Source organism: Carya illinoinensis, chromosome 2 (assembly GCF_018687715.1).
Source record: "Carya illinoinensis cultivar Pawnee chromosome 2, C.illinoinensisPawnee_v1, whole genome shotgun sequence".
NCBI classification, from domain to species: Eukaryota; Viridiplantae; Streptophyta; class Magnoliopsida; order Fagales; family Juglandaceae; genus Carya; species Carya illinoinensis.
Window position 1 is genome coordinate 13,436,671 of NC_056753.1, and position 15,025 is coordinate 13,451,695.

Consider the following 15,025-nt stretch of genomic DNA (forward strand, 5'->3'; position numbering starts at 1 on the left):
CTGAAGAAGATTCCGGCCGTGGGTGAGGAGAGAGAAGAGAGAGAGAGATCGGGGGGGTCGATGCGGGGGAAAGCAGGAGGAAAAAGAAAAAGAAGAAAAAAAGAAAAAGAAAGGAAAAAGAAAAGAAGGGAAAAAGAAAAAAAGGAAAAAAGAGAAAAAGGAAAAAGATGTAAAAAGAAATGAGGTCCAATCCTCACTCCGGGAAAACAAAACAAACCGCCGAAAATGGATTAAAAACAACAAAACATCTAAAAGAAATAAAACACAACATCAAATAAATTAAAAAACCAAATTTTAAAACGCAAATAAATTAAAATAATTAAACTAATATATTAATTAAAATAAAAACAACCATTTCAGCGAAAATACACTCAAAAGCGGGTCATCACAATGAATGTGCGCCTACCCACACTTTCACAAGTCAGTCCTTACCACTAGTCTACCTAAAGTATTTTTTTTTTTTTTTTTGACCCCAGGCTTGTCCCTTTTCTCATTTAATTCATTTCAAATTTCTTCCTAAGCCATTAGGATATGATTCATTAGAGTCTCAAACAATTGAAGTGTAAATCAACCAACAATGACTCAATGTAGTCTTTCTAGGCCTTCCGGGTATGTGTTGTGTGTGTTTTAGCAAAACTTTTAACATCTTTCCCTTGGTTTAACAACTAAATAAAATGGATAAGTCCCTCTTTTGATATATACTCATACTTGCACTACATTCCACATGTTCCATGACCTGAACAAATCTTTTGTCTTTTTTTTTTTTTTTTTTTTTTTTAACTTTCCAGCATGTAAAATTCAAGAATGGGGAATTTGATCTGCTTTCAACTCATTACTAGCACTCTCCAAGGTGGACCAAAATATGTCTAAGGCATGCAAACAGAGAAATAAATTCTCTTCCAATCACCCCCCCAACTAGCTTTTTGCTAGACTCTAGCAAATAAAGTGAATGAATTCATGCGAATGTGAGTTTTCCAACTACAATTTCAAAAGAAGTTCAAGGATCACAGGCCATGAAATAACTTGTTGAGTTTAAGAACACTGGAGATAGATTAATATGAATTTTGTATCAACTGAGAGATTTATACACAATTTAGCTAATCAACCAAGGGAATTACATGTAACAAAGCTTGCTTTCTTTCAAGTGCATGGAAATGGGGTTAGAATTCCAAGATCGACTACCAAGAGACATTAACAGTTTCAATCACAACAACCAATCTGAGAAAACCACATGGTCTTACTCTAATTCAAAACCATTGTAGTGGCGGCTTTCACGCTATTACACTTTGAAAGGCGCCTACTTCTTTTTTTTTTTTGTAAGGGCCCCGGTAATAGGCAGCCTTTTCCACTACACAAATGTAATTTTTGTTTTTGTTTTTCTTTATGTTTTTAGATTTCCTAGTGGGGGAATCGGACCTATGAATGTGCGCCTACCCACACTTTCACAAGTCAGCCCTTACCACTAGTCTACCTAAAGGATTTTTTTTTTTTTGACCCCTGGCTTGTCCCTTTTCTCATTTAATTCATTTCAAATTTCTTCCTAAGCCATTAGGATATGGTTCATTAGAGTCTCAAACAATTGAAGTGTAAATCAACCAACAATGACTCAATGTAGTCTTTCTAGGCCTTCCGGGTATGTGTTGTGTGTGTTTTAGCAAAACTTTTAACATCTTTCCCTTGGTTTAACAACTAAATAAAATGGATAAGTCCCTCTTTTGACATATACTCATACTTGCACTACATTCCACATGTTCCATGACCTGAACAAATCTTTTGTTTTTTTTTTTTTTTAACTTTCCAGCATGTAAAATTCAAGAATGGGGAATTTAATCTGCTTTCAACTCATTACTAGCACTCCCCAAGGTGGACCAAAATATGTCTAAGGCATGCAAACAGAGAAATAAATTCTCTTCCAATCACCCCCCAACTAGCTTTTTGCTAGACTCTAGCAAATAAAGTGAATGAATTCATGCGAAGGTGAGTTTTCCAACTACAATTTCAAAAGAAGTTCATGGATCATGTGCCATGAAATAACTTGTTGAGTTTAAGAACACTGGAGATAGATTAATATGAATTTTGTATCAACTGAGATATTTATACACAATTTAGTTAATCAACCAAGGGAATTACATGTAACAAAGCTTGCTTTCTTTCAAGTGCATGGAAATGGAGTCAGAATTCCAAGATCGACTACCAAGAGACATTAACAGTTTCAATCACAACAACCAATCTGAGAAAACCACATGGTCTTACTCTAATTCAAAACCATTGTAGTGGTGGCTTTCACGCTATTACACTTTGAAAGGCGCCTACTTCTTTTTTTTTTTTTTGTAAGGGCCCCGGTAATAGGCAGCCTTTTCCACTACACAAATGTAATTTTTTTTTTTTTTTTAGATTTCCTAGTGGGGGAATCGGACCTATGAATGTGCGCCTACCCACACTTTCACAAGTCAGCCCTTACCACTAGTCTACCTAAAGGATTTTTTTTTTTTTTTTTTTGACCCCTGGCTTGTCCCTTTTCTCATTTAATTCAATTCAAATTTCTTCCTAAGCCATTAGGATATGGTTCATTAGAGTCTCAAACAATTGAAGTGTAAATCAACCAACAATGACTCAATGTAGTCTTTCTAGGCCTTCCGGGTATGTGTTGTGGGTGTTTTAGCAAAACTTTTAACATCTTTCCCTTGGTTTAACAACTAAATAAAATGGATAAGTCCCTCTTTTGACATATACTCATACTTGCACTACATTCCACATGTTCCATGACCTGAACAAATCTTTTGTCTTTTTTTTTTTTTTTTTTTAACTTTCCAGCATGTAAAATTCAAGAATGGGGAATTTAATCTGCTTTCAAATCATTACTAGCACTCCCCAAGGTGGACCAAAATATGTCTAAGGCATGCAAACAGAGAAATAAATTCTCTTCCAATCACCCCCCAACTAGCTTTTTGCTAGACTCTAGCAAATAAAGTGAATGAATTCATGCGAAGGTGAGTTTTCCAACTACAATTTCAAAAGAAGTTCATGGATCACCTGCCATGAAATAACTTGTTGAGTTTAAAAACACTGGAGATAGATTAATATGAATTTTGTATCAACTGAGAGATTTATAGACAATTTAGTTAATCAACCAAGGGAATTACATGTAACAAAGCTTGCTTTCTTTCAAGTGCATGGAAATGGGGTTAGAATTCCAAGATCGACTACCAAGAGACATTAACAGTTTCAATCACAACAACCAATCTGAGAAAACCACATGGTCTTACTCTAATTCAAAACCATCGTAGTGGCGGCTTTCACACTATTATACTTTGAAAGGCGCCTACTTCTTTTTTTTTTGTAAGGGCCCCGGTAATAGGTAGCCTTTTCCACTACACAAATGTAATTTTTGTTTTTTTTTTTTATGTTTTTAGTTTTCCTAGTGGGGGAATCAGACCTATGAATGTGCGCCTACCCACACTTTCACAAGTCAGCCCTTACCACTAGTCTACCTAAAGGATTTTTTTTTTTTTTTTGTTTGACCCCTGGCTTGTCCCTTTTCTCATTTAATTCATTTCAAATTTCTTCCTAAGCCATTAGGATATGGTTCATTAGAGTCTCAAACAATTGAAGTGTAAATCAACCAACAATGACTCAATGTAGTCTTTCTAGGCCTTCCGGGTATGTGTTGTGTGTGTTTTAGCAAAACTTTTAACATCTTTCCCTTGGTTTAACAACTAAATAAAATGGATAAGTCCCTCTTTTGACATATACTCATACTTGCACCACATTCCACATGTTCCATGACCTGAACAAATATTGTTTTTTTTCTTTTTTTTTTTTTTTTTTTTTTTTTTTTTTTTTTAACTTTCCAGCATGTAAAATTGAAGAATGAGGAATTTAATCTGCTTTCAACTCATTACTAGCACTCCCCAAGGTGGACCAAAATATGTCTAAGGCATGCAAACAGAGAAATAAATTCTCTTTCAATCACCCCCCAACTAGCTTTTTGCTAGACTCTAGCAAATAAAGTGAATGAATTCATGCGAAGGTGAGTTTTCCAACTACAATTTCAAAAGAAGTTCAAGGATCACATGCCATGAAATAACTTGTTGAGTTTAAGAACACTGGAGATAGATTAATATGAATTTTGTATCAACTGAGAGATTTATACACAATTTAGTTAATCAACCAAGGGAATTACATGTAACAAAGCTTGCTTTCTTTCAAGTGCATGGAAATGGGTTTAGAATTCCAAGATCGACTACCAAGAGACATTAACAGTTTCAATCACAACAACCAATCTGAGAAAACCACATGGTCTTACTATAATTCAAAACCATTGTAGTGGCGGCTTTCACGCTATTACACTTTGAAAGGCGCCTACTTCTTTTTTTTTTTTTTGTGTAAGGGCCCCGGTAATAGGCAGCCTTTTCCACTACACAAATGTAATTTTTTTTTTTTTTTTTTTTTTTTTTTTTTTTTTTTATGTTTTTAGATTTCCTAGTGGGGGAATCGGACCTATGAATGTGCGCCTACCCACACTTTCACAAGTCAGCCCTTACCACTAGTCTACCTAAAGGATTCTTTTTTTTTTTTTTGTTTGACCCCTGGCTTGTCCCTTTTCTCATTTAATTCATTTCAAATTTCTTCCTAAGCCATTAGGATATGGTTCATTAGAGTCTCAAACAATTGAAGTGTAAATCAACCAACAATGACTCAATGTAGTCTTTCTAGGCCTTCCGGGTATGTGTTGTGTGTGTTTTAGCAAAACTTTTAACATCTTTCCCTTGGTTTAACAACTAAATAAAATGGATAAGTCCCTCTTTTGACATATACTCATACTTGCACTACATTCCACATGTTCCATGACCTGAACAAATATTGGTTTTTTTTTTTTTTTTTTTTTTTTTTTTTTAACTTTCCAGCATGTAAAATTGAAGAATGAGGAATTTAATCTGCTTTCAACTCATTACTAGCACTCCCCAAGGTGGACCAAAATATGTCTAAGGCATGCAAACAGAGAAATAAATTCTCTTTCAATCACCCCCCAACTAGCTTTTTGCTAGACTCTAGCAAATAAAGTGAATCAATTCATGCGAAGGTGAGTTTTCCAACTACAATTTCAAAAGAAGTTCAAGGATCACATGCCATGAAATAACTTGTTGAGTTTAAGAACACTGGAGATAGATTAATATGAATTTTGTATCAACTGAGAGATTTATACACAATTTAGTTAATCAACCAAGGGAATTACATGTAACAAAGCTTGCTTTCTTTCAAGTGCATGGAAATGGGTTTAGAATTCCAAGATCGACTACCAAGAGACATTAACAGTTTCAATCACAACAACTAATCTGAGAAAACCACATGGTCTTACTATAATTCAAAACCATTGTAGTGGCGGCTTTCACGCTATTACACTTTGAAAGGCGCCTACTTCTTTTTTTTTTTTTTTTGTGAGGGCCCCGGTAATAGGCAGCCTTTTCCACTACACAAATGTAATTTTTTTTTTTTTTTTTTTTTTTTTTTTTTTTTTTTTTTATGTTTTTAGATTTCCTAGTGGGGGAATCGGACCTATGAATGTGCGCCTACCCACACTTTCACAAGTCAGCCCTTACCACTAGTCTACCTAAAGGATTCTTTTTTTTTTTTTGACCCCTAGCTTGTCCCTTTTCTCATTTAATTCATTTCAAATTTCTTCCTAAGCCATTAGGATATGGTTCCTTAGAGTCTCAAACAATTGAAGTGTAAATCAACCAACAATGACTCAATGTAGTCTTTCTAGGCCTTCCGGGTATGTGTTGTGTGTGTTTTAGCAAAACTTTTAACATCTTTCCCTTGGTTTAACAACTAAATAAAATGGATAAGTCCCTCTTTTGACATATACTCATACTTGCACTACATTCCACATGTTCCATGACCTGAACAAATCTTTTGTTTTTTTTTTTTTTTAACTTTCCAGCATGTAAAATTCAAGAATGGGGAATTTAATCTGCTTTCAACTCATTACTAGCACTCCCCAAGGTGGACCAAAATATGTCTAAGGCATGCAAACAGAGAAATAAATTCTCTTCCAATCACCCCCCAACTAGCTTTTTGCTAGACTCTAGCAAATAAAGTGAATGAATTCATGCGAAGGTGAGTTTTCCAACTACAATTTCAAAAGAAGTTCAAGGATCATATGCCATGAAATAACTTGTTGAGTTTAAGAACACTGGAGATAGATTAATATGAATTTTGTATCAACTGAGAGATTTATAGGCAATTTAGTTAATCAACCAAGGGAATTACATGTAACAAAGCTTGCTTTCTTTCAAGTGCATGGAAATGGGTTTAGAATTCCAAGATCGACTACCAAGAGACATTAACAGTTTCAATCACAACAACCAATCTGAGAAAACCACATGGTCTTACTATAATTCAAAACCATTGTAGTGGCGGCTTTCACGCTATTACACTTTGAAAGGCGCCTACTTCTTTTTTTTTTTTTTGTAAGGGCCCCGGTAATAGGCAGCCTTTTCCACTACACAAATGTAATTTTTGTTTGTTTGTTTGTTTTTTTTTATTTTTTATTTATTTATTTTTTTTTTTATGTTTTTAGATTTCCTAGTGGGAGAATCGGACCTATGAATGTGCGCCTACCCACACTTTGACAAGTCAGCCCTTACCACTAGTCTACCTAAAGGATTCTTTTTTTTTTTTTTTGACCCCTGGCTTGTCCCTTTTCTCATTTAATTCATTTCAAATTTCTTCCTAAGCCATTAGGATATGGTTCATTAGAGTCTCAAACAATTGAAGTGTAAATCAACCAACAATGACTCAATGTAGTCTTTCTAGGCCTTCCGGGTATGTGTTGTGTATGTTTTAACAAAACTTTTAACATCTTTCCCTTGTTTTAACAACTAAATAAAATGGATAAGTCCCTCTTTTGACATATACTCATACTCGCACTACATTCCACATGTTCCATGACCTGAACAAATCTTTTTTTTTTTCACTTTCCTGCATGTAAAATTCAAGAATGGGGAATTTAATCTGCTTTCAACTCATTACTAGCACTCCCCAAGGTGGACCAAAATATGTCTAAGGCATGCAAACAGAGAAATAAATTCTCTTCCACCCCCCAACTAGATTGTAGCTTTGTCCTCAATGATGCAAGAGAAACGAAAGAATTTACCCAAAGAGAGCAGTTAAGGGGCAAAACAACTAAAAGAAGAACTGAAAATTCAAAGAAAAACTGAAGGAAAGAGGAAAAAGGAAGTACCTGGATAGCTTTGAAGGGAATGCAGCCAAAATAAAAGATAAAAACTGAAGAACAAAACAAAACAGTGAAAAGAAATGGATAGATCAAGAAACATCAATTAGGATCAAGGAAATGCAAAGTACGTTCTTCAGGTGCAAAATTAGAAATAAAAGGCTTGAGCCTTTTTCTATTAACCTTAAAAGTATTTCCATTTTGAGGATTAACAACCTCAATAACACCATGAGGGAAAACTGTTTTAACCAAATAAGGCCCACTCCATTGAAACCTTAACTTACCAGGATCAAAAATCTTATTTTGGATGTGTTTGTTGGCTAAACATCTTCGAAACATTTGGTCAGAGCAATATTTAAACAAGTGAAGGTCATCATAAAAAAAATTATTCAACCTCAGATTTGAATTTTTGAGTGTCCTGAGTGCTCCAATGAGATGGTGTCTGTCATCTGAAAATGGTTTTATGGGTGCTGCCCAAGGTGGCGACTCTGCAAACATTGGTTGCCAAGGCACCCCATGCCCGGTTCCAGAATTGTATGGCTCATGTGCTGGAATGTCTACCACCTTACCGCTTCTTAAAGTAGTCACCGCTTTGACCGACTTTAAGTTAGGATCCTATCTTACTGCTTGCACTTGATAAGCCTGCCCTTGTGGATTTGGTTGTGACTGTGCAAGAAATTTACCCTTCTCTTGGGTACTTAAAAATGTAGTTAGCCTTGTGAGGGAACTCCGTATGTCATTAATTGCCAATGAATTCTGATTGTTGAGTGTTGCTTGACCTTGCATGAACTGTTGAAGTGTCACACTCAGCTGCTGAACCATATCTTCAAGTCCCTTCTTTTGCATTGGAGGTGCTTGAATTGCCAATTGGGAGGGCCCCGGGGCCAAGGTTGCTGGAGCTCCATGCTGGTCACCCCTCAAACTGAAATTTGGGTGACTCTCCCATCCTGGATTATAAGAATTAGAGTAAGGACCAGAATATGGTTTATGTATCATGTTTACAGCATTAGATTGGTCCAACAATACTTCTTTGAAAGCAGGGATTGTGGGACATTCATTAGTTGAATGCCCATGATCCTCACATATGCCACACTTCTCAGAAAATTTAGGGACAACATGCACTTCATTTACTTTCTTCAATTCCATGGCTTCCACTTTTCTAGACAATAATGTTAATTTAGCACGCAAATCATCATCTTCATTTAAAGTATATTTTCCATGACTAGACTCAACTTGTCTAGACCTATCATGCACATCAGTTGTGTCCCAAGATTGGGCATTTTCGGCAAGATAATCAAAATATTTAAATGTCTCCGCAGGCTCTTTGTCAAAAAATTCTCCATTACACATGGTTTGTACAAATTGGCGCATTTTAGGTGTCAAACTTTCATAAAAAAAACTAATCACATGCCAATCTTCATAACCATGGTGTGGACATGAATCTAATAGATCTTTGAACCTTTCCCAACATTGATAAAAAGTTTCAGAATCCTTTTGAGAAAAATTCATGATCTGTCTTTTCAAAACATTTGTCCTATGTATTGGGAAGAATTTTTTCAAAAATCCTACTTGCATCTCTTGCCATGTACCTATGGTTCTAGGTCTCAATGAATTCAACCATGTTTTAGCTTTATCTTTTAAAGAAAATGGGAACAACTTAAGCCTTATAACCTCCTCAGTGCAAGTCCGGTCCATGAATGTATAACAAACCTCTTCAAACTCTTTGATATGCAAATAAGAGTTCTCAGATTCCATACCATGAAAGTGTGGTAATAATGGAATCATCCTAGGTTTGAAATTAAAATTGTTTGCATTCAAAGGTTGAATTATGCATGAGGGTGTGCTAGTTCTAACAGGTTGAAGATATTCTCTAAGTGTCCTGTTTGGATTCTCCACTTCCCTATCATGATGCTCATTTTCAGCCATGATGCTATCGGTGTCTGATGATGATTCAATAGAAGATGATGCAGAGCTAAAAGATGTCAATGATTCTGTCCTAAACAGTCGAGATGTATGGTCTCTAGTCCAACCAGTCATACAAACAACAGCAGATAGTCAAAGACCATGAAAAATAAACAGAGAGAAGGGAAAAAGATTAGATGTCACCCAGGCTGTGAAAAGGTTCACAGCTCCACAAACGTCCTCTCAGCAGTAGAGGAATGCTCTAATAAACACCAGTTGTCCTCGGCAACGGCGCCAAAAACTTGACTCATCGTCGAATGTGCTTCCAAGTGTAGAAGTGTCAAGTTGTATCAAGGATAAGTCCAGGATCGTATTCCACAGGGACAATGGGTTATCAAAGCAAATAAGAGATTTGTGAGTAACAAATGAATCAAGTATGAGAGATGAAAATAAATGCAATGCAAGAAGATAATTGAAGTTGAAATTAGAGTTTCTAAAAAACAAATTAACGAATACTTGGGTTGGGTGTGAGACTCTCTTTATTTTGGATTCTAGATAATTTTCTCGATTAACAACCCAATCAAGGCATTGATAATCGGAAGATAAACAGATAAGCTCAAGTTTTGCAATATTTTCCTAAGGGATTTTCTACTTTACTAGCCGAACACACATTAACAAACAACTGAGAGAGGCCTTGATAGTTTTCAAACTTTTGTTGTGCCTTACGTCAACAACAAAACAAGAGCAAGAGCCGCAATTTATTTTCAATTTAAATCCGACTAGTAACATAGTGAAATCAACAATTAACAACAAAATATTGCATCGATCTAGAATCCAAAACAAATCAAGCTTCATTCCACAACCCAAGCTTTAGAAATTAGCTACACATGATGTTTCTAACTACAAAAATAAGTCTAAGATGAGTCATGAAAAAATATGAGAACAAGAGAAATCTAAAATAAAAATAAAAAAACCGAGCGCCACCACAAAAGTAAACTGCAGAAAATGAAAAAAAAAGAAAAGAAAGGAAAAACAAATGCTGCCTGGTTCTCAAACATAAAACGGAAAGGAAACTAAAAGCTAAACTCCCAAATCATGAAATCGAAAAGTAAACAAAAAAATAAAAATAAAAAAATGCCGAACCGGTTCTTCTCTAGAAACGAATAAGGAAACAGCAGAAAAATAAATGAAGAAGAAAGGAAGAGAGCTGCCGACCTAAAGTCTGCTACTCTCCAGCCGACCTGCGTCTAAACTAACAAACGAAAAAAAAAACAATAAACAAGCCACTGCGTCTCAAATGAAAATGCAAAGTGAAAAGAAAGATAATACCAGCCGCTCCTCCGTCTAAAACGAAAAAAAAAACAAGAGTGAATAAAACCAACACCAGCCGTCTCTCTAAATGAGAAGAAAGGAAATAAATTTCAAGACTACCTACTGCTATGAACGAAAAACTCAAACGGAAAGCAAGAAAAACTTCCAAAAACTCCCCTCCCTACGTTACCTAACTTAAACGAAAAAAAAAATAAAATCAACTAACAACTTCAAGCTAAAAACTATTGAACTCCCCCTTAAGCGTCTGAAACTTCCAGCTAAATACATAGCTGATTCCCGTCCACATGAAAAGGAAAAAGAAATATAAAAAACTCTGCTGCTGCACGTTCAACTTCCATGTGCAGAAGCAAGAAAAGTGAAGTGAACAGCTTGTCTTCCAGCCATGTGCTTGGTTCTATTTATCTTGCAATGGTCAGCACGTGTGGTGTGCTCCTACTCCAGCCGTCCAAGGGTCTCTACATGCTGCCTGTGTGAGCTGGTGTTCTGTCCGAAAGCTGCTATCTGCTGTAACGTGCTGCGTGTGTGAGTCTACTGCATGTGTGAACTAGTCCATTTCTTCTCCTGCTGCTCTGCGTCTGCATGTGTGCATTGCATGTGTGCATGTTTTCTGCTTCCGAGTGATCACTTTACTGCACGTGTGCATGTGTGAGTCCACTGCATGGTTGCATTTTCTGCATGTGTGCTGTGTGAGTATTAGTGCTGTCCGAATGGTGCTCTGCTGCTTTTAGCATGTGTGAGTTTTCTGCTGCCGAGTGATCTCTTTGCTGCACGTTCATCTACTCTAAAAAGAAGAACAAAGTTGTTGTCCTGCATGTGTGCATTTTTCTGCATGTGTATTGCCCAAACTACCCTTGTTATGAGAGGAATAAAAATGGAATATTTATTGTCATGTGAAGTAATTGTATTATAAATCTTTTTAATCACAAAAATACCAGAATTTATCAATTGACTCAAGTATTGTGATCTATTGCATAATTAAGTACTTAAATCATTTTTTTATTAAACAATTTATTCACTTAAGTAACTTAATCATGCAGTTTTAGCGCTTCATCAAAGTGCCAAGTGTGTGTACATGCAACAAGTGTGCAAAAGAAAACACGCAGCGGATAAACAAAGTCATATAACTAAGTACCAAAATTTTTCTTAGTTTAATACAAAGCCGTTCAAAACATACATAATAAAATATTACAAATTACAAATATAGTTTCAAAACCTAACAACAAGGCATAAACTCCAACTCAATACTCCGGCGGAGCCGCATCCTCAGGCTCAGCCTCCTGCTCCTCCTTGATCTCTGCATCAAAATCTACGGTACCAAAAATGGTGCCGCAGGTAAGTAAGATCCAAACGCCACTAGATAAAATCATATTAAAACTCAAACAATATGCATAAAAGAATGCAAATGCACATGACCCGTAAACCACATTTTTCCACACACGCCAAAAATCCCATTTGGCCCCAAAAACATATTACTTTCCAACTCACGCCAAAAGTCTCATTTTGCCCAAATCCAACTCATATCAATAACCAATTAATCCGAATGCACCATGACCTCCCCTAGGGGTTATCCGCACACCCTAGCTCCTGTGCCATACCGCAGGTAAAGACCACGCGTGTGACACCTAAACGAGCGATGCCCAGTTCCGCGCCCCACGCGTTCGTAGCCAAGCATCCTCTAGCCCTCACCAGCGAAGGCCACGGAGTCGGTACGAGAGCGTTACCATCCCGCCCGCTCCCATTGTCGCCCAGCGACAGCCCAGGGGACGTCACTCAGTATATTACGCTCCTGAGTGACCAGAGGAGCTCGACCGAGATAATTCCCCATCTCGGCTTGGGGTTGCGATACCCACACACCAGAAAATCCATTTACACATATAAAACCGGATTTTCTCAATTAAATAAAATGCACATGAATGCACCATGTAAATGCAACCTCAAGGCACAAAACAACCAACCAAGCACAATATCAACAAAACCAAGAAACTCCGTCCTCATTCCATCCGACCCCCGAACTTCTCGGTCTTAGTCCGAAATCAACCAACCAGTCCAATAATTATTGAGCAAAAAATATATTTAAATCTAAAATAGAGTTTGGAAAATACTTACAGCACTATAAGGTATTTTTTGAAAGCTCACGACATTGCAAACGGCGGAGAAAAAGCAACGTAATAGTATATTTTACACTGTGGCCGTGGGTAGTAAATTACCCACTTTCGAACGGGGACAAACCAAGACACGAAATTGATAGGGAATGGCCTTGAGATGTTTATGAAGCTAAAGGAAGTGAGCTTTGGCCATGGGTGGTGGTGGAAACGGCGGTGGAAGTGCAAAAAGGGGCTGAACGGAGTTAAGCTCGTGGGAGCTGCTCCGGCAACGGATCGGGGCCGAAAATGGGTGGGTTAGGACGGCAAGAGGTAGGGGAAGAAGTGGTGAATAGATGGTGGCCGGAGGTGGAGCGACGGGGCCAGAAACGGCAAAAAGCCGTGCGGCTTAGATGGGCTGTATGGGGTGATCGGCGGCACAGATGGAGGTGATTTTTGGTGGGGTGGTGCGCCGGCCGGTGGGGAGTCGGATGGTGGTGGCTGTGTCGGCCACGTCAGCCGGCGGCGGTGGGTCTGGGTGAAGAACCGATCTGCGACGGGAGAGAGAAGTGAGAGGCAGTTCGCGCGGGTGAGAAGGAAAAAGGAGAAGAAAGAAAGAAAAAGAAAGAAAAAGGAAAAAGGGAAAGAAAAAGAAAAGAGAAAAGAAAAAAGGGAAAAAGAAAAGATGAGGGGAAAGAAATGAGGTCCAGTCCTCACCTCCGGAATCCAAAAACTAATCCGACGAAAACGATTTTTTTAAAACCATAAAACGACTAAAATAAATTAAACACCATGTCAAATAAAATAAAACCAATTAAAATACAATAATTTAAAATAAAAGAACTAATATATTAATTAAATTAAAAAGCTCATTCAGTGAAAATACACGTAAAAACGGGGTGTCACAATTCATAATCATTATTTAAACTAATAGTTTTCTCTATTGTTGTAATTGTATAATTAGTAAGAAATGATAATTTAGAGGAAAGAGTTGATTGTTTATATATTTGATTTTTAGGTACATTAGGAATTGTCTAATCTTGTAAATTTCTTTCTATGTCTATTATGCTATAATCTCCTTGGTTTACATTATCAGTTTCTATAGGTGTATTGATAGTAGATGTTTCAGGTTTGAATAAAGAATTCATTGAAACAGAATTTTGATGCAAAGATTTCCTATATAAAACAGAAATAAGTAGATTAAGATATTGAGAGAACACCACCGGGACCACCCTTAAAGCCTTCTTGGCATAAACGGGTTGACCAATAGATTTTCATGGTTTACCAGCACAAGATTCTCAATATACTCTATTTATTTTATGTAGGCTACCGTTGTTAAAATCTGTATTAGTGAATTTTTACTCTTTTTTATTTTATTTTTTATAAAGCAAGAATACTTAGATGATTTCTTACACTTTTAATTTCTGATCTTAAGAAGTCACAATGATCTACTAATTCTTTTATTGCAGCTTGTCTACTTTGATATACATGAACTATTACGCTCATAATATTGGTTTTCGTGATCGTTATAAATTAAATTGTTTAGAATGTAATCCGAGACTTGAATTAAATAATTTAATAGAAATGATAAAGTATCTTAAAAAAAACAATTATTAATGAGATTAGATTATTGTTCAGTGATGGAAAAACTATATATTAGTATTTGTTAATTGTTATAGTGAGTTTAGTTGATTATAACTATTATTTATAGACTATATACCAATTTAGTATAATGATTATTTAGTATAATGATTTATATACTAATTTATGTACTAATTTGTACATAGACTTAAAGTATAATACTAATAGTAATATAGTATTGGACTATTAGTATTTAGTATTAGGTCATAAAATGTAAATTGTATTAATATAAATTATATACTAATATATATAATTTATATCTATCTACTAATGTCTTATGTACTTATCAAAAAAAATATTGAGAGTTTTAATTTTATTAGGCCATCAAAATTTAGTAATGATATTTGACTAATTTGATGATTTTCTTTCTTTTTTGGTTCTTACTTCTAATGATAAAAAGTTATTAATAAATAATATATATTTATAATATTATATATTTAAAGCATATTATCAATTAAATTTTCATGTTTAAGATTAAAATTTTATTTTATAAATTATAATAACATTATATATAAATTATTATATAAAAATTAAAAATATATCAAACAGTACCGGTCCAGTCCAAAAATGACCGAAACCGAAACCGGACCGGTTCCGACTGGTTTTCCATTTTTGAAAACCGATTCCAGACCGGACAGGTTCAAAACCAGCACAACAGGCCGATCCGAGCTGATTTTCAGGATTTTTTTTTTTACTCCCCAAGAAATTTATGATTAATATTAGTGACATCTAACATTTTTTTTATATGTACAATGATCAAGGCTTACCATTTTGCAAATTTTTCAAGTGGGTAGATAGTAATGGTGACTGCGAACACCAACTTTGACAAATA